This window comes from Rousettus aegyptiacus, unplaced genomic scaffold (genome assembly GCF_014176215.1).
Source record: "Rousettus aegyptiacus isolate mRouAeg1 unplaced genomic scaffold, mRouAeg1.p scaffold_m13_p_1, whole genome shotgun sequence".
NCBI lineage: Eukaryota > Metazoa > Chordata > Mammalia > Chiroptera > Pteropodidae > Rousettus > Rousettus aegyptiacus.
The window spans coordinates 168713989-168735966 of NW_023416284.1; the positions used below are offsets into that span (position 1 = coordinate 168713989).

Sequence of the window (21978 nt, forward strand, 5' to 3'; positions counted from 1 at the left end):
GAACGTAGAAAACTGAGCTTCTACAACAAATTAGCAATGAACGAAATGAAAAGATAAAACACACACGTCCTTGTTAACATGTATAATGAAAAGGGAAGTGAGGAACCTTACGCCGGAACTCCTCAATGCAGCATGACTGGGCCGATGGAGGGACAGAACCAATGATGAAGACATGGAAAGGAATAATCGGAGAGGCAGTACGGAAAACAGGAGAAAGTGGCGTCGAGAAAACCAGTGAAGAAGAATATTTCAAGGAGAGAGTTCAAATGACACAGGGAAGTCATATTAAATAAGAAATTAAAAATGTCCACTAGAGTTGTCAATTAAAAGATCATCGATGCCTTTAACATGAGAAATTGCAGTGGGGTTGAGGCGTTAAAGCCAGATTCCTGTTAGATAGGAGGTAAAGAACCTGACATTGCTAATACAGATGAATCTTTAAGAATTTCGGTTATGGAAGGCCTAGTCACCAGATTTCATTAATATTAATAATAAGTATGATTCTAAAAAGTAATTATGAAGTATTTACTCTCAGGCACTGTATGAAGCACTTTACATGCATTATCTTGTTTAATTCTAGAAAATTTAGATGACTCCAAAATAGTCTTTCTCTTGTGCCAAATCTCCATCAAATTGCTAATCTTCAAAACAAAACATTCTGCTTGATTATCTATAATTGAAGAACAAGGACTGTGTCTTATGCTTCCTTTCTTTGGTCCAATCAAGTAAAGTTGTAGGGGTGTAGTAAAAACTCATTATCCTTTAACACTCTTAAAAAATATATACTAAATTCTTCTACATGCACAACTTCACATTAAACAACAGAGAAGACTTTTTTTATATATTATCCAATTCTACACAAATTTGAGGCTCACTTAAGAGACGAGACATGCAGATGAAAATCCGAATTACAGCTTTAAGCATCTATTAAGTGCCACTACACTTATAATAGTACTGTATGAGCTTAGTAAAGGCGATATTGCTATGAGCTAGTGTTGTGCAAGAGATATTTATGCAGCTGGTTAAAGTTAAATAAGGGCTTGAAAATTCTGACAGGCAGAGACAAGGCTTTCCAGGAGGTGGAAATGCCTGAGTAAAGGAATGGTTGTGCATCTCATAAGAGCCAAGAATTCACTGCCAACGATTTATTTGAGCAAAAACTTCAACCCTACTGTTCTTTGCCCCCAATTCAGCCCATTTACAACAAGTATTTTTTCCTTCCCTATATCTCCTACATTTATCTCTTTATCTGTATCTCACAAGCACATGCTTCTGTTCATATTCTATTTCAGCTATGACGACCCCCTTATCACTCAATATCATTAGCACCTCTATGGAGCCTCAGTTCTACTGATGTCCTTTCCATTGATGTGGTTTGGGTATCGCCTCATCCAGTGTTCTATTTATGGTTTCTTAGTACTCTGAATATTGGGACCAACATTTTTTCTCTATGTGTCAAAAAACCTTTCCCAGACCACCAGATATCATCCTCAACCTTCCGCGTTTTTCTTTTTCTCTTCTCCACTCTCTTCATTGTCTCCATTCTAATTCACTGCCATTTTTCCCACACTAATTTGCTCTAAGACCTCTTGCAGTCAACTATACATTTCCTTCATCCAAGCATCCCCTGGCTCAAAGCCACTCTAAAGGCTCTAAATCATAACTCACTGCTTGGAAACCATTAATCACATGTAGATAGAATAGAGCTAACTGCCATTGAGTTGTTCAAGTACTAAAGCAGTCTGGTTTGATGTAAATGTTTTAAGTTGCCTAGAAAAACATTTTTAAGAGCTGCAGAGAGAGAGAGAGAGAGAGAGAGAGAGAGAGAGAGAGAGAGAGAGAGAGAAAGCGAAATAGAGAAGCGCGGGGAGAGAGGGGTATGAGGACTCAAACAATTCAAAGAGAGGCAGATCAGTATTTCCTTCGAGCTATCATTTGATTCCAGATTCTGAAAAATACAATATAAATAAAAGTTGTGTGTGTGTGTGTGTGTGGAGGGGTCCAAACTTTTTTCTGAGACTCATAATATATGGGAATTTAATAGTATCTTCTACTTTTTAATCACTTGGTAATTAACCTGATTGAAAACTCTAGCCAGAATACAATAGCTGTGGTTTAGAATACCTTCTGGCTGTAGTCATAGCTAGAAAAGACAAACTTTCATTTTTAGACTCTGTTCTCTCACTAAATTTGACTTTGGCTATACCTTGATCATCTGACTGTTCTTCTGAGATAACTAGTAATCACATACATACAATCTGGTGATAATTGAAAGACCAAATCCAAATTATCCTAATTCTAATAAACATTAGACTAATTTAATCAACAGAAAGTGCCTATGTGTCTTAAGCACTTTGCTGGACACAGCATGCATAGAGATAAATAAAACATTACTAATAAGATTCAAGATCCTCAGCACTCACATCTTGAGATGTAACCAAGGAATGATAACACAATTCTAAGAGTAAAGAGACTTATAAAGTAATAGAGGAACATTGAGGAGAAAGTTAAACAACAAACAAACAAACAAACAAACAATGAAAACGACTCTGCCCTGAGGAGTCACAAAAAGATGTGCAAGAAAGTGACATTTAAAATAAATCTCAAAGGAGGAATGGCAGAAAAGGAGAGATGGTATGTATATTGAGCATGAACTCTTTGACAGATACAAAGGACATATTATCTCCTATTATCACCATTTTACAGTTAGTGAAATTGAGGCGGGACAACTTAAGTCACTTGCTAAAATGTCACACAGCCAGCTTCAAACCCAGCTTTGTATGTTCTGTTCAATGTATAAGCTTCCTTCCAAAGACAAGGAAGCGCTTCTCAAGTGTAAAAGGGAAAGAATTATTATTGCTACAGTTAAAGTTTCTTAAGAAGTACATCTTATAAAATCTTTACTCATAATGAATTATCATTTTATGGCTATAGGTATAATTTCCTATCTGGGGTTCAAGTTCACTTAAGAGGCCTGTGAAACTTTTTAAATTTTATGCAAAATGTTTTATATATGTGTTTTTCTTGGGGAAAGGGTCAGGGGCTTATAACAGAGTCCTAAAGAGGTCTATGACTCCCCTCCCCTAAAAGGCTAAGAACCACTGATCAACACAGAATTTTACTAGACTTTTTATTGTTTTCAAAAAAGAAAAAATATATATGTGAAATTTAGCTTCATATATAAGAAATACACTTCATATGTAATGGAGAAGAATATCAATATATCCTATTAATGATGTAACAACTTGATGAGACACTGAAGTGACCCCTTCCCATGTTTCTAATAACTACTCAGGATGTTAACAGTGAAAGGATCATTTAGAAAGCTAATTTCCTTTTCATCACGCCTGTTAAGTGTTTACTTTAATTCACATCCTGTGTGACCCTATGGGAAAATTTTTTAACTAATACTGGGGAAAATCCCATAGGGTTACACAGGATGTGAACTGGGCCTGTACTGAACTACCTTTGGCTTGAAAAATAAAATTAGATAGGTGAGTTTCACTTTCTGTTTGTCATAACGTTCCACTTTCTGGTTCCCAAAGTTTAGATTTATAGCGTAGCCGCGTCTCTGAAACGGCAGCTCAATAAAATCCCAAAATTCTTGCCTCTTTCTAAGGAATGATTTTTCTCGGTGTTGAAGAGCATAATCCTTTCTGCAGAAAATGCAAATTCTGTAGTGCAAATCACAGAGAGACTGCTGGAGCACTCCTGGAGTGCTCCTCCATACCTGTGCTCACACAGTTCAGCTGTCGTTTTCCATTTCCTGTGGAGAACACACATCATACCACTTCCCCTATAGAAAAAAGAAAGCAGCCCAGCTTAATTGCTGATGGAAATACTGTCATAGTTTCCACTGGCCAAGCTTGAAACCATTACTGATCTAACCTTCATTAATTTTTCCACAACAATTTGCAGAAATGTCAGGAAGCAGCTGCATGAAAACTGATTAATTGTCCTTATCACTGTGTGTGTGTGTGTATGTGCATGTGTGTGTATCTATCTATCTATATAAAAAATATATTTCAGTTTAAAAATAAAATTTGGGATTTTTCTGTTTTGATTGGTATTGATGGCAGTATGTCTTATTCTGAAAAACCCAGATCTATTTTTGACAGCTTCCAATGGCCCAAACATTTTCAAATCTGGAGGAGGTCCCATGAAGTTTGGGACGGCATCCATGAAGGAAAAGATTGCTTCCTGCCGATTACTCAGTTATATCTGTTTAAACAGACGTTAATGAATTCAAGTCTTATACCAACACTGCATTTATTAGTCAATCACAGAAGCTAAAATTCACTTCCGAAATGAGAATTATAAAATCAAGTGCCCTTTTCTATTTTTTTTCACTTTCTTTTCTCCCTCATCGTTTTAGTTTTGGAGCTATACCATCTGTCTCAACCTTTCAAATAATGTACTTTGCACGGCTGGCAAAAACAAGTGGAACAGTACACCTCATAACCCCAAGTACTCAGCCAGTGAGCATCTATAAAAGTGGTACACAATGAGATCTGGCCATCTGGGGATAACTAGTTACAGCAAGCTTAGCTTCTCAGCCGGCACGCAGATTTGCAGACTTTTAACTAGTTGGCAAAACATCAACTAGTGTTCAAGAAGAGAAACACTAACAAACATTTAAAAAAAAAAAAAAAAACAAGAATTCGGATATAAATTTTCAAAGGTGCACTTGCCAATATTGCTGACGAGAAGGCTTCCAAAGCAAAGATCAAAGCACTGTCAGTGTCCCTGAAATGGAGACGAAGTCAATCCAAATGGAGCAGTTTGCAGCACTACCAAACCTTTGGGGTAAGAACATGTTTTTCCTTCTCCATATTGCCTGAATACATACAAGCAAAGGACTGAAGCCGAACAGACTCTGAACCACATGATGCGGTACCTCTCAAAGACAGCTCTGAGACACTTGACCGAGTTCCTCCTAAAACTACACCAAAATAATCTGAAGACCCTCTTCGCCCCAGATATGTAGATTTCTAATCAAACCCCAGACCAAAGCAAAACAGAGACTGGACCACAGTAGTGTAAGGCACTGATGTAATAACTGGACGTGTAACACAGTGGCCCAGATCACGGACTCTGGAGCCAGAATACCTCTTGGAAACCCCATCTCTGACACTCAGTAGACATATAAATCACTTCAGACAAGTTACAGAACCTTTTTGTGCCTTAGTGTTCCCATCTATAAAATGAGGATAATAATAATGTTGATAGACTTGTTTAAAAAAAATACACAGTCTTAGAAATGACACTGGGAAGAGAAATATAAACATTAGTTATTAATTCTATATTTTTCTGTTGATATTTCAGGCATGTGTTAGTCTAAAATGAGGAGGCATCAGTGTGCCAAGAATTCCTAAATTAATTTAAGAAAGCCCACTGGATTGGCTCGGGGTTAAATTCTCTATTCTTTCTGTTGGCCCTCCCTCAGGTATCTTAGGACAACATGCTTTGTGATATCAAGACCCAAGGGCAAACACTGCTGGAGATAACCACACCTCACCACCACCCCCCGCAGGCCTGGAAAGGAGAGGTGGGAGGAAGGCCACCACAGGCCAGGGAAGTGCAAACAAAGAAGGAAGCTGACTCGGCCTTCATCATAATCACAGGCCTTGCTGAATAAGACAAAGGAGCTCATGACTCTGGCACTGAGATCGGGGTTCAGGTGTCAGGAGGCCATACCACGCAAGCAGGACTCCACTTTTAATTCCTGTTCCACCACGTGACCTTAAGTACCTCACTACACTCCCTAAGGCCTTAATCTTTCACAGTAAAAAATGGTTTTTCATGTAAATCAGAGTTTCTCAACCTTCTTGCTGCCATGAACTCCTTTGGCAGTCTGATGAAGCCTGTGGATCCCTTCTTAACAAAATGTTTTAAATTGCATTAAATTAAATACAAAGGATTATAAAGAAAACCAATTATAATGAAATACAGTTATCTCAAAAAATTTTAAAACAAATTCATTGACAGTAATATGTGTGATTCTTTATTAAAAATTGGAAACAAGATATAGTGAAGGATAATATTCACCATAATTTTGAGTCATCATAATCATAAAGATACTTTGAGATATTAACCACAACGATAATGTAATATGAAAATATCTGTGATTTCTACTGGTGACAAAGTCACACATACAACTTAAACCACTGTCATTTGTTGCCTACATTAATCATGAAAAGGGTGCTAAAGTTCAGTTACAGGTTAGTGTAAATAAAGTTATTATTCCTTTCCTAACCAAATACTTCAGACCCTCTAAAGTCTATCCATTTGTGATTAAGATCCTCAGTCTAGGTAAATAATTAATCTCTTTATAATTCCAATGATCTAGTATCAATGATTAAATTGTGTCCCTGGCTCCATTCGCAGAGAATATTCACAAGGAAAAATGGAACTATCCCATCCTTTCCAAATATGTGGAGTAAGGCAGATTTTCAGGATAGAAGTGTCTTTCCCCAGCCCTACCCAAGTGAAGAAGGGAGCACTTACTGACTTGGGAATGAGGTACCCAAACACTCCCAGACCCTCCCAGCCTACAGGCAGGTACAGCGGAAGTGGCATCAACACTAACAAACCACAGCTCCTGTTCCGGCTCCAGTTACTCACGTAGGACCTCCAGATCCCCCTGAAGAATCCCAACCAAGCATGTCTAGGATGCTAGCAAGGAAGACTTAGAAGAGCCCATAGGCATTCTGACAGCCTGTCACAACCCCGGCTGCCATTTCTTCCTTCCTGCGCCAGCTCCCCCTAGCATCTTCAGGAAGGAGCCCCTCTGCTGCCTCTGCAGATGGTCATCCTCACGAGAACGCTAATGCCCACATGCTCCCATGCCCAATGGAGCCTATATATCTAGGCAAGAGCAGTTCCTGCCTTGGGTGACATGCTTTAGAAGGCCCACACACCCTAAGCACACACACAAGAAATGTATTGAAAAATACATGGGCACCTTTGCCACTGACATCCAGATATCCTACAGATAGCCCTAAAGGTCCTCGCTCCTCACCACAGCGGTTTAGGCCCTAGGGAAATGCTTCTGCACATCTTATGCCTAATCTCTTTGCTCCAATCCAAAAGTGACCCGACTCTGAATGCCCTGAAGGTTTGCGGGTTGTGACACTGCAGATTGTGGAGTTAGATATCTTTTCAAAAGCAGAGATGAGGGAGGCATTCATGCTTAGGTAAAAGAAAAGACAATAATTAATCATTTCTCTCAGATGGTACCAGTGCAACAGATTCTTGTGTAACAAACTATAGTAGTGCTAAGCATCCCTCTTCTTGCTTCTCTTAGTGTTCTGATGAGTGATTCTAGAATTATTAATGAATTACTGCTGTATTTGTAACATCATAAATGGCACCTGAGGAACATTATACAATTAAATAATTCTTATTCTTAAATTTGTGAGAATGTAAACCGCATGAAGCATGATGTTAATTCTTTACCTCAGTAACTAAATGAACGCTGAACACTAAACCTGTATAGATTTATTTCATTAAAATATTTAAGAAGACAATACAATTTTCAACAAATATATTTAAAAGTTTAAATAATTTTGGATTTAAAATGCTTCATATGTTCATTATAATGAAAATGTGCCTTTTAACTTCAACATGTAATTCTGGATATTTAATAAGAAAAATGGCTTCTTGAAAATAATTTCATTTTTAAATTTTTAAAAAAAATTCTAGTTAAAACAGACATGACAGAAATTATATAGAACATTTACTCTAATTTATATTGCTGATAAAAATAGATTGACATTTTGTATGCTTTTGATACAATTACAATTTACTTTTAATTCCCTCGGGTCACTGAGAAAGAGTACAAGTCGAGATCTTAATATATGTAGCTTCTCTTTTTGGAGTTCAGAAACATATAAAGCCAAGAAAAAAAGCAATAGAAAATCTAAAATCAGCCAGTCTGCTTAAATGTTTAAAGCTGGAAACAAAGAAAATAAGCAGACTTTTGTCCAGCATGACCCATATAAAATTCACTACAGGACATGACGGAATCTTTATTTAATGAAGATTTAATTACCATTCAAAACAATAAAAATGAGCCAGAAAATTATTCTTATCAAGAAATCCCTGCAACCTCATATTCTTTACAAATAAAGAATTTATCACTGATCCAATGAAGAAGAGCGTACGTGGGCCTCTACTTGAACTCTTGCCCCGGGGGCCCCACAAAAACTAGCAGCAATAGCTAAGTCCCAAAATGTGTGTTTTCAAGGCTCAAACCAAGCTTGGCTTCCAACCAGTTCTCCTTCAAGACTGTCATGAAAACTATTTCACTAAAGATTTTGCTTCCAGTCTCATGAATCTCACCAAGTTTGTTGCAGATACCCTTGCTGCCATGTAACACGATGGCTCAGATAAATCAAGGAGCTGGGAAGAGAACAGTTGTGCCCTCCATTGCCTATCCTTGTAATCCTTTGTCCCATCTCAGCCAGACAGAAAACCATAGCTAAATATCAGTGAGTGATAACAGATACTAGAAGTGATAGAAGAGGTGTTCTGCACTTTGAGCCAAATAAATTCCGCACCTATAGACAGAACCATGTACTTGATTTTCATCCCTCTTTCATCTTTACTCTGTGTTCTCCTTGCCTCCAAGGCTCTTTAGCTGCCACACGCTTTGCCATCTCTACACCCCTTGTACCTCTTCCTGTCAGACTAATTAAAATTAAGGCCTATGAGGGGGAAGAATGGCAGCGAAGGCCAAAGAGAACGAAGCAGACTTCGAAAAGCACACTTTGACATTTTTGTTCATTATCTAGATCTTAAACTTGGAGGATAAATTGTGTAGCAACGTTTTTGCAATAATTACATGAGCATACTGCATGTTTCGAATGCCAGTATCCCTCTATACTCAGAGGTTTAGAGGAATGACGTTTCCTAGACATCTGGATTAAGGGACTGACTCCTACAATCATCCATATCGATTTTGGTTTAAAGATCTGTGTAGAGTCTTGAATTTCAAGTTTTAAACAGAGAAAGAATTTTAAAGGTTTTGCAGATATATACAGAAATCTCTATATATCCCCCAAATTAAGAGGTTTGTGGTGAGATCAGGGAGGGTTGAGTTACTTGCCCAAGATCTATGAGCTATTCTATGAGATCCAGAGCAAGAATCTCTGTGGTTTCCTGACATTTCAATCGATGACCTTTCCAGTTAATCATTGCACGCTCCCCACCAGAGTTAACTACCCCCACATAATATTTATGTGTTACCATGTAATACTGGTATTATTCTATTCCGAAATCACCTATTAAGGTTTTGATATTAGAAGATAAAACTTAGACATCGATGAGTTATCAAGAGACATCCTTCTTGTAAATTATTTTATACATTACTAAATGTTTAAACTCAAGCATGTCTAGTTATTACAGACATAACGGAAACCGCATAGAACATTTCCAAACTTAATTCTCAAAGATATGTAAAAGAGAGTTTAAATCTCCCGTTTGCCTTGAGAGCACTTGCGGCTGCAGAGTTTACTCCAAGATAATTCACGGGTTACAGTCCTAATCATACCTCCAAAGTTTGCCACAAAATATCTCACCTTTATTATTATATTTGCATTGCTCTAGTCTATTGGTAGTCTTTGGAAACAAATGACATCATTCTATTTATGGCATTCTGTTTTTAGTTGTTCGATAGCTAAAAATGTGAAATCCTAGAAAATGTAGCATTTCTACCTGTGATGTTCAATAAACACGGGTAGCGAGCTGCGCTTTTTTTTTTTCTAAAAAGGGTTAAGTAATAACGTTACTATGAGTAAAAAGATGTTTTAAATGTCTTTTAGAAAATGTTAGCTAACTGCATCTGTGCTGAGGAACAATTCACAGTGCCAACCTTAAAATGGAATTAATTTATTTCAATTCAATTTTTTAATCAAAATTCCCAATGCATAAAACATATGCATGGGCGCATTAAAAATAATAGATGATTATAATTCTAGCAATAAATATTTTAAAATAAAGTAACAAATATCTTGAAATAAATGACTCTATTCAACCACTGGCTCACCTCCATAGTCTCGGCAAAATACTAAGTGAACCGATCGTATATCCCATGTGTGGTAAAGATCAAACATGCTGCTCACAATAATACAAATTTAAAATATCTGATTTAGACATTCCTTTTCAATATCTGAAACTATCTCTTTAAAATAAAATGCCACACTCCATCTTAGAAGAAATGTCCATAAGATATTATGTTTAAGTAACTTAAGAACAAAAACTTATAGGAGGACTCTGAATAGCTCTATTTTTACTGAAACTAGTAGAAAATTTGTTGATAACTAACCAAAGTATTTCAGCTCCTGTTGCTGCCAGCTGGTAAAAGTTCACAACACTTAAACTTTAAAGGCACACATATTATTCTAGATATTTTGAAAGGAGTGTATCCCTTTGACATAATAATGATCAAAGAGAATTTGATAATTCACTAATTACTGAGTAATTTATCAAAATGATGCTGTAATATATTTCCTGACCTGAGAGCAATTTTCCATCCACTTACGATAAGCTTAAGTTTCCATATGTTGTTTAGTCCCACTCCAGTAATACTATACTTTCCAGTTAATAACATTTAGTCAATTCAGCTTTTATCAGAATGGAAGATACAAGTCATTAGTCATTATCCTTCCATCCCTATTCTGAATAAATGAATGAATGAGTGAATGAATGAATGATCTAGATACACACATCAGACCAGTTCTTTTCCTGTCCTTCAAGGCCACGGACACAAGGTATACCTGTGTATATATACACCGTGTACAAAGTGTATATATGCTTTCAATGGTAATATAGGCACAAATACATACCATTTAGAAAATAATAGTAAAGCAAAATAATTAATTTTTTTCTAAAGTTAAAAATAATCCACATAAACATATTATCTTTGTCAAATAATACTTCCAAATTTGAGTTAGAATATTTTTAAAAAATACACAATAAATTTCCAAGTAAACATATAGTTTAATTCAAAAATTTTAGTAATGCTACAAAATGTATATTAATACGTTCAATTCCAAACACTCATAATTTCTATCTGACATAATGAAAATTATTGCATTTATGCATGTATCATGCACATGTAGTTTCGATTCGCTTTGGAAACAAAGGAACTCAAGATTAAGAGTTCTATGACAGAGGCCCTACAGGTTTATGAGTTCAATTTGAATTTCTGGATATAGAGGTAAACATGGTGGCATGTTACACCTGACCCTAATATTCTTGAATGTGTGCTGCAAAGCAAATTGGGGGTTGGAGAGGATGAAGGTCTTGTTTTCTCACAAGCATAACCAAGCTGAAATTAAAAGAGAATAAATCCTCCAAGATACAAACCTATCAGCAACAGTTACCAGTAGGAACAAATTATTAAAATGAGGCAAGGAGAGATAATAAATAAAAAAGAATAAAATGAGAAAGTATTACCTGGCTGGCTGACATAATGTAATACTCTCATATTTACTGGGCCGTAGGCCTAACTCAGTCTCAAGGGCCCCCCTCTTCTGAGCTTGATTGCTGGTTGAAAAAATCTTGACAGGGCTTCCAAAGGTAGAAGACATCCCTACATTTGGGGAATTCTCCTGTAGATGTTAAGGCTATTTACACGTACACACAAGTAAACATACTGACCCTATCTATCTCAAGGCTTCTGATAAGACAGTGGAAAGGCAGCTTGATAAAACATCTCATCAATTCAATTCTTAAGGAAAAGGAATCCCAGTGCTGTAATATGTAAAATCTGATGAGAACGTATGGCAATTTTTTAGAAATTCTGAGGAGTTCCACTACCATTAATCTAATAACTAGATTCCTGTATCCTAGCAGGTTAAACACATTTTAGGGTTCATAACGGCAAGGAATAGCTCTGAGGGGTAAAAACAGTAGTGTATAACACTCACCTCAGAAACATACTTTCGTTAAGCTTTGAAACAGACTGACTTATATTGACCAGTTTCCTATAAGAAAAAATGTATTTTATTTAAAGTGCTGCATGTTTTTTTCTCTACTCAGCTGTATTTTCCAAACCCCAGCTTGAAACGCAACAGAAAATCAGTAAATGTTTATTGAGTGATCGAGTGAATAGTTGAATGAATAAATGAATAAATGAATGAATGAATGAATGATCATAAACACACTCACAAGTACAACGCCCATGGACTATTTTGTATTTGTGGGGTGAAGGAGCAATCACTTCTTCCTCCATTCTACTACTTTTTAAAAATGTTCTTTTATTCCTTTTAAATTACAGGGTGGTTTGTTATAATTTTAAATCTCTCTTTGTAATAATATGGGTGCCTCTGCGAAAGTTCTTTTATTTCCTCGGTTTGCAATAATAATTGATTTTAAAAAACCACACACCCAACGCAAATCAACTAAACATAATCATGATATAAATCTCACCCCTTTACATTCTATAGTAATATACTATTCATCTTAACAAAGCAATTATTAAATTTTTCTCTAAGTTCTATTATTATTCCTAAATATTAAATTGTCAATAATATCCCTATAGACTCCTGCTAGATTATGACATCCCTGCCCTGTTTCCTCAGCGTAAATGTGACACAATGTGCCTCTATATGACCATATGTCTATTTATTGGCACATAAATATCCTTGAGGACAGGAAAAGAACTCCGTGTGTGTGTGTACATGCACTTCCTTGGATTGTTCTGCATGGAAATCTCCCTCCACGTGGGAAAAGAGCCAAGGAGAGCCCGAGGACTTCCCTGACTCTGAGCCAAGGGCGTGGCAAATGTGCGCAGCATCAGCAGCTGGATGCTTAACGAGGAGTGGGAAGGAGGAAGGAGGAAGCAGGGAGGAAGAGGGAAGCTGGTAATAAGTGTTGAAATCTTTTACTTGTGAGAAAAATAATCTGCGAATCTAACAATTACGCAATATTTTTAAGTTTGCAAAGACTTCTCAGAACTAACACATTCTCCAGTTGATATCTGTAAGACCAGTCAAAACACTGAGATCTACTGAGGCTTATATAAACTTGACCCATTAAGGGGAAATCACTGAGGAAAGCTCAGCCTTTTCTCTCCCTGATGCAGTTTAATTATATCTTTAAGATAAGTAATAACCTTTAGAAGGTTTCCATTCCCAACCCTACTGAAACCTCTTCAAAAGCCATCCCATAATCTTCGATTGTAACATAGAGCAATCTTTTTGTAGATTCTAATATTGGTGATAACTCTGTAGTATTTTACACTGTTGAAGATATCTCCCTTAAATCCAGAGCTCCCAGCTCAGGCTCTGACATAAAGTGGACAGTAAGTAAGACCTCTTCTCTCTATAAAGTTTCTTTCCTCTTCACGTTGATACTTGCCTCTCTGGGTGTTCCAGTTACACTTCTGACAGCTCAAATACTTTGCGATCCTCTATCTGATTTTTGAAGTTGAAGGTCATCTCCCCTATATGCTTCTCCACTTTTCCAGTGTCAGATGTAAGCCTTCTCTCCTTGTGTTCTCATAACCTTTGCTCTACTCCTATTATTGCACTGATCATGATCTGCTTGGGATTTTAGTTAATTGAGTAAATATTTTATATCCCCTACTAAATTTTCAGCTACTTAGAAACAGGACCATTCTCACTTCTCTTAGTACACACCTCTAGCACAAAGCACCATGTCCTGCACACAGCTGTTTTCCATAAATGTTTGCTGGATTCTAAAATCGTTGAATGGAATTTTTCACTCCTTCCTGCTTCCCACCCCTCATGTCGTCAAGCACACACCAAAATCTACAGATGACTTAATGGCATTGTCTCTGCCATCTGTGCCCTCCTTTGTATTCCTATGATAACCAGAGTAGTTCAAAATGTTATTACCTCTCAGGGAGACTATCCCAATAGCTTCTAAATTTGTCTACCTCCAGGTGTTTTTGTTTGTTTGTTTGTTTGTTTGTTTTTTACCTCTTGTCTGTAAGGTAAGGTGAGGTATATTTCAAAATATAATCCAGTGATGTTACTCCTGAGCTCAAAAATGGTTTATGGTTGTCAAATGTCTCACTAATTGATGTGTTAATTACACAATCAAGGCCCGTCGTCTCTCAGTATTTTTCTTGCCTCTTCTTTCATGTTTCCTCTTCACCTTCCAATGCTTTGCTCCAAACACACCATGATACTTTTCGTTCCATGATGACAACCACATTAGCCATCTCATCTCTTTGCTTACATGGCTGTAATTCTGTCCACCTGTCAAAAGCGTGTCCGTCTTTAAAGTCTTCCTCAGGAAACACTTCCTGATGCCCAACTCCTTTCTCTCATATTACCACAAAAAAATACATATGATTTCTTTTTCCTCTGAATTTGCAACATTTTATTTATACGTTTCTGAGGATGCTCCTTAGATTTTTTACCTACAAGTCCGATATACACTAGTATTATCCCTCTTTTAGGTTTATAAGCAACTTGAAGGCTAAAATGCAGACTTATCATTGTATTCCTTCAACCTCTGGAACACTAAATTTCATATGGCAGAGAGGCCATAAATATTCACCAAATTCAACTGAACTAAATAAAGCTTTTGCAAATAGCCAAAAACGCTCAGGTTCCATGTAAGAAAAATGTAGGCTCAAGCCAACTTAGTGTTGGCATCTGTGATGACTGGTGTTCTCGAAATTTCCGCTTAAGGCTGATGACAGAATCAAGCTCTGCTACAGTCAATGAATAATTTATTTGTGAACAAAACATTCTGTTAATGGAAATCTTTTTATGGCTCAAGAACTAAAATATATTTACTGCCCTATAGTTATTAAATGTTTGCTTTAATCATTAATACACAGGTAATGACAAATGATAATTACAGGACCATTACATGCTCTTAAGCTGATTTAATCAAGAATATCTCTTCTAAAATTCAAAAACTCCTTGGTGGATGGGAATGGGGGTAGATTACTGTGGGACCAACCAACTCACTGCTACCATCAAATTTAAGAACCTTAGGATGCTGTTAGAAATACCACCAATTGGGAGAATAACTTTAGAATTCAATGACTTATACATTTTTTCAATGTTAGTGCTCAAGTAAAAATCACCCCGCCCCCCGTGAACTAAACAGCCTCAATTCAACACATCATAGCAAAGAAGTACAAGTGTTTGTGCATTCCTGAGATTTTCCAGCTTACCAAAAACTGTTCCTGTGTTGTACTATTTCAGCAAGTCGTAAGATGACAATGATCGTGCTTCTCAAAAGGAAAAGAGAGCTATTTTGCCAGTGTGTTTTTATTTTAGGAGGCAGGAAGGCACACTTCTGGCTGTTGTGAGTACTCTGACAAGTACACATGTTCCTGAGGAGATGACTTTGTGGGGGATTTTGGCAGGGTAAGGTTGAGAAAAGCCTAAAACCATCCTAAACTTTTGGGGAATATTTAAGGAGCCGGAAGAACAGCAAAAAAAAAAGAGGAAGAAGGCTCACGTCTTCCAGTGAATTCCTGCTTCCAACTATAAACTCTTTTGGAAGAAGAAAAGTATGTATTTTTATCCACTTTTATCTCAGACTCAACTGGTATACAATCACATTCACCATTCTAATATCCAAACAAGCTTCTCTATTTCCCTTTTTCAATTAAAATAATATTCAAACTCTTAGGTTCAAGGCCAGCTTCCCCCAGCTCCCACCCCCAGAAATGCACACATAAGTACTCGCACGTGTATATGTGTGTGCGCGCGTGTGCACACACACACACACACACACACACACACACACGATCTCTTCTACCCAAGCAGACCGTCCCTAAATTGGCTTCTGACACTCTCCCTCATATTGCCCGTGTGCTTTCTATCCAACTGCCACCCCTCCAATTCAGGCCCTCAGTCCCTGACTGATGTCCCACTGCACAAAGCCAGGAGATCAAAAGGTTGTCTGGGACTAACTGGTAAACTCCCAAAGGGCAAGTCTAGGCACTGTACCCTCATGTATATGGAATCTAGGGACAATCATCAGAGGCAGTGACCCACAGAAGTATTAGGAGAGTCCTCAGGAAAACAATCTGAGCAGAAAGTAGCCACAAGAGTGCCATGATGCAAAACCTGAGATGTGAGGAACTAAGTAAGGAACCAGCTGGAGGAAGTTAAGTCAGAAAGAATTCCCTGAAGATGGGATCCAAGTGTTCACTAAACAGCGCTTTCATCTGTGATGTAAGTGTGGGAGGAGAGGTAAAGGGCGCAACACGAGGTGACAGCTCCTCTGTGAATTAATCTAAGTGCCTCCTAAAAGGCTTCTGTGCTTTCAGGAACTCTGGCGCCCACTCACCCCACCCTCACCTCCACCCCTACGCCCTCCAACACAACCCGGCAGGATCCATGTTCCTTAAGTGCAGCTCTGATTACATAACTCCTCTGCTCAAGAATGTTCACGGGCTTCCCACCACCACAGGCCATAAGAAATGTATACTCTTAGTGCTGAAGTCAAAGACAGCTGCACTGCACATCCACATTAGACCTACACCTGTATCTCCCAGGAAGCCTTCACATTCAGAGGCCATGTTTTACTTGATCTCATTCAGTCTTTTCAGAGGTCAATTGTTTTTGTTTCCACAGTCAAGATGAGGACAATAAAGGACAAGGACAATTTTTGTAAGGGGGATGCAGGGATTTTTATTTTGTTTTGTGGAGAGTATGGGGACTGTTGTATTTTAAGAAGAATTTTTTGCATTCAAATGATCACTTAAAAGAGCACCTAAGTTTGCTCTTATGGCTCTGCTCTGGATATCTAATAAGTATCAGACTTGCTGATTCATCTCACTAATATAATTAAAATTAAATCTGTGCCCAGGTATTAATTTGCAATCCCCAAATAAGTTGTAAAAGAAAACTCACAACAAATATTTTTATTATATTCAACAAATATTTATTGAATATCTACCACTTTTTTCAGTCACCATTTTCAAGGTTGAAGAGGACACCAATAAAATGGACATAATCTTTGCCCTCAGGCAGTTTACAGTGTAGTGTGTGAGATGAAAACCTCACAAAAGTCACTTTACTTTAAAGCATAAGCACAAAAGTACAAACAAAAAGTGACGTCAGAGAAATGTAAAGTGTTGAAAGGATTCAGAGAGAAAGAGATAAAACATCAAAATCTCTAAGTGAGTGACTTTATCTAATATCCAATTTAGTAATATATGATGAAAACTATAACTTCCGAGGGAATCAGAATTCTAAAGGGCATTCTTGATTTATCAAGATGTTACTTGGAGTTTATGAGATTCTCAAAGCAGGGCGAACTTAATAGTTAATATCATCAAGGAAAAGGTGCGCTGCCTCCAAAATGCTCAAAATTATGAGATCTGATTGTTTCCCCAACCTCTAATATGACTTCTGAATGACATGCGGTCTGAAGTTGGGAGAACTAGGGCTGAATTCTGGTTCTGTGATTCACCAGTACTCTGACTTTGAACAAATCACTCACTTGTAAGCCCCTAAGCTTCCATTTCTTCATACATAAAACAAAATATGAGTAATATCTACATAACAGTTATTGCCTTAAGAGAGATAATAAAACATGGGAGCTATTTGCAGACTGTAAAGTATTACCCAAATGGTAATTCAGGTCATCATAGAAACAGGGCATATGATTACTTAAGTCCCACTGTGTAGGTTTTGTGTGGCAAGTAAGAGATATCCACCCCCGCACAGCTATTCTACACTGAAAGCTAAAGTAAGGAGACAAAAAAAGATAGGCAGAAGAGGATACTATGAAATGATATAAAAGCAAACCACAGTCAGTTTTTCAGATGACAACAGAAAGCTCGTGGAATAAAGTGCGCGTTGCTTATACCACTGGTTTAATTAACGCCTGCTGAAAGAATGATAACATAAATGGATAAAGTATCGAATGTATGAATGAATCAAGGTCCAGCCAAGCGAAATGCTTGAAAAAGCAGGAACAGTTACATTTTATAGAAGAGGGTACGAAAATAATTTTGAAAAAACAAAACCATTACAGTAAGAGGCTTCAACTCACACAAACTGTAATGGGAAACATATCATAGTCCTTTTAATTAGAGCATAAGAATCTATAGGCTTCACATCAGTTTGGTAATAATCAGTTACCTTAAAATACAGAGGACCCAAACAGAACTACATACATCTAATAAACTACAAAAATGACTCTATATAAGAGAAAAGACAGCAGATCTTATCCGCAAGCTTATCAAATGTTTATAAGACCTTCTAATATAGGTCTAAAAAGAAAGGATTAAAAACTTTCCTCACTTTTACTTTTCATATTGATGTAAGTAGTGACCAAAAAAAAAAAAAAAAACATACAAATGCATATCGGAAGAGAAAGGAGCAGATGGACAGATGAACAAGTCTGGGAAATCACAAAATACAGCAATTTCCACAAAAAATAAAATGACATATTTAAGACTGCCTAATTTAAAGTAAGATTTCGATAACTCCTGACTCCAAAAATTACTTATCGTAATCATGTAATTTTCAGCAAATTAGTGCTCTGAAACCTGATTTCCTCACATAAATGTGGGATTTTTATTTTACTTTTAAAAGATTAAGTAGCTATATCACAGATTCTTACTCTGCAGAACACACCCAATGAATGTTAATAGTTTTCACCTTCCTTCTTACCTTTCCTCAGCTTAAAGAAATATCACTTACATAATTCTTAAATAATCACCTCCAATACAATGAGAGCATATAAATCTGTGCATATGCTTAGAAGTCCATAGTCCAGCTAATATCCTTTAAATGAATAAGGTTAAAACAAGTCAAAAGCACTGGTTACCTGAAGTACGATGGTAGGACATGAAAAGTCACGTTATCATAAAGATAAAATAATTTGTATTTACTACCTTTACAAAAAGTATTGTTTTAATGGTGAGGGTTTTCCTTTTTTATCTGGCACACTATTTTCTATTTACTACCAATTTGGAGTGGGGAAAACTGGACAAATTATTTTAACTTATTATATATAAAAAATGTTTTCACTTGTGCCAATGGACAAGGCCAGGTTCACAGATAAAGTGGAAGAGAGGTTGCTGATTGCACAAGGCACACATATCATGAAAAAAATCTTACCCATTTCTTATGAAGTGTTTCCTTTATATTTGGTTTAGTTGAGAAAATGTATTCATCTCAACAGATGATATCACAGATGATAGGTTAAAGAATCAGTCACATGATTAAGAAAATATAATTAGTGTCACATTTAAACAGTGTGACCTTTACTACTATCAATCACTATCATCAAAATTACTACTAGTTAGAGTCCCGACTACCTGCCAGGAGTCTAATAACCTTATGAATTAAATAACATCTTTATTTAATTCAAAGAAATAATTATTTTAAGACACAATGACCCCAAAGAGCTGACTTAACCAAAGGCTTCCAGAACTCAAAGTGTGATAAGCAAAAAAAGGCCAGCTGCACTCAATGTCCAGGCAAGAGGCACTCATGGAACAGTCTCCTAAATATAATTCAAATGAGGTCCTGCCAATGAAAATGTAACTGTGACACTGTAGGGAACTTTGGGAATAACTGTCAAAACCTGCCTTGTGAGTAGATGGAAAGTCAAATGTGGCAAAGACATTTAAGTTAGTGGCTCAGAATGTCAATGTTCATCTTCTAACATCTCTTATAGCTATTGAAGAAACTAAGGCTTTGCTTTTGAAACTCTTTTCGACATCTCTCTTCCTGATGGGTTTTTCACCTACCAGCCTTATATCCCTTTAAGTATCCAAAAATCTTTCCGAATGGCATCACGTGCCCGTAACAATGGAAATTATTGGTCACAAATGAATATTGGGCCATGAAACTTACTGGCAAAAATGAAAAGAACCTGGGGTTTCCACACTTGATATTTCCACACTCACTGAATGCTCAAAGTCTACATTAATAAATCACATTCTTGGGCAGTAGCCTCAAGGGAGATTATTTTGGACAAAGCAAAGGCAGTTGTTAGCATTGCATATAGCATACGACTGACTCTTTGAAAAACCACCTGACCTCATCAGGTCTTAAGATGTCCACAGGTAAAGCAGATGCTGCTCGTTTGGTTTCGAAGTTGACTCCCCAAATGATTAGACACTTTCCTCTCATTCTTTATCATTTGTCAGGTTTTAAAATAGCTCCAGTTTATTCAGAGGAAAATTGAGTAACAAGCTGCATAATTTAGATATAAGAATAGGATTTAGTATTTCAGAAATTCAAATCTTGTGACTTAGACTAGGCATACAAATTTTTCCCCCCAAATTTTCTGTTACTGTGTAAAGGGTAAATTAAAGCAAGAGTGTGCCTGGATTAAAAAAAAAAAATTACCAAACCTTAAAATCAGTATCATTTAAACTTCTGATGCCAAAAATCTGTTTGACAGAGCAGGTTTTACTATGCTGACATTTTAACAGTAGCCAAAGTCCTGTTCCCACTAAATTCTGTCTTGGCAGCACCAATAATTTTCTAAAAGCCTAAATTCCTCCTGGTTTAGAGTTCTCTACCTCAAGGGTTTTCTGCAGTAATAGTGCAACAAGAAAGCCAAATTGTCTAAGTCCTTAAGATATCTATTCTGATCGCAAAACCAAGATTTCTGTAAAATGAGAATAAACTAAAATATGAAGAGTTTCTGATTTACTCAAAAAGTTCATTATACCTTAAATGTGAATCTGATACAAAACAGCACAATTACACATAAATATCTAACAGTAAAATCTGATATTCTCACAGTATCTCAAGATTACAATGAGCAAATAATCATTCAAGTAGTAAATAAAAGGATTTGGTTTCAAACTATAACTGACATTTTCTAATCTTTTTGTATTTCCAGACATACAGTAAAAAGCTTACAAACAGGTTCATTTAGATAGCAACCCAGATATCTTTCACTGGTTTTGAAAGCCTCAAATCATTACTGTCAAAATTTCACATAAAGCTTAATATTTTGCTTGAGATATCTTTCCCATATTTTTGAAATCAAACCACATAGAAAATATTTGACTTAACTTACCCAGCAGCTGAATGTTAAAGAATTGGTAAAACAGTTCCGACCAAATCAATTCGCTTAATTTTTCAAGTAGATCTGATTACTATCGTCTTTTAAAAAAATTCAAAGACTCCACCTAATGAGGAAAGAAAAAAAAACAACAAAGAGTAGTGTTTAAACCAGAGCAGCATTATATGAGCTATACATTCATAACACATAAATCAAATCAAGATAATTATCTCACTTCTCTTAAGTTACCAGGCTACTTAAAACTATAAAACAATAAGAGCATCTGCCAGCTAAATTAAAGTTTCCAGTTTGGGGTAAAATGAATGTTCAAGCATAGAGAAAACAATAAACTACCACGACAAAGTGTGAGAGCAAAAGAGTTTATTTTCAGTACTGATTGGCACATGGAAATGATGACTACATGATGTCAGTTAGGATATGTAAAATTAGACATGAGGGAAAGATGCAACTGACTGCTTTGGAATTCAACGCATTGAATCTAATTAATTTACTGATGCAATGAAAATGTGTAGGCTGCAGTTCCTTGAAGCCATTATCCCTAGCTACATGCAATCTCTGCTAAAGAATATGAACTAAATATCCAGATAGATCATTTGGAGACAACCCACTAGCATGAATTTCCAAATCATCCTTACAATGTTATATCTTATCTCCTTCAGAGGGTTTATACTCTACTGAAGTCCCAGAAACAGTTTAATTATGGATTATAAATATTATCAGTTAATTCTACTCATTTTACCAGTAGATGCACCTTTTCCAAAGCTTAGATATTAAATGTCTATCTAGCTCCAAGAGAAAGTTTGAGAGACAGCAAGCTATATGTCAAATGGGGAGAGCCTAAAATAAATGGGATGCTAGGAGGTTGACCAGAAGAGTGAGACAGAAAATTGGACAGCTTCCAGCTACTGCCAAATCAGGAACCCCCAGGATAGATTCTGTATGTTTTAAAGTCTCAGGACATCAAACACAGCTATA

General features: G+C 36.6%; 1 protein-coding gene across 10 annotated transcripts in view; it reads right to left on the reverse strand.

Annotated features, from left to right (window-relative positions):
- Window positions 1-21978, reverse strand: part of HIVEP2 (HIVEP zinc finger 2) — a 180581-nt gene that overhangs the window by 58165 nt on the left and 100438 nt on the right. For 9 of the 10 annotated variants that reach the window (XM_016119569.2, XM_016119566.2, XM_016119567.2 and 6 more), the window contains one exon: window positions 20998-21109. The gene's annotated coding sequence lies outside the window, so the exon portion shown is untranslated. Of the gene's footprint in view, window positions 1-3730; window positions 3797-20997; window positions 21110-21978 lie in introns of those variants that run through there. The other variant, XM_016119561.2, reaches the window with a different exon arrangement.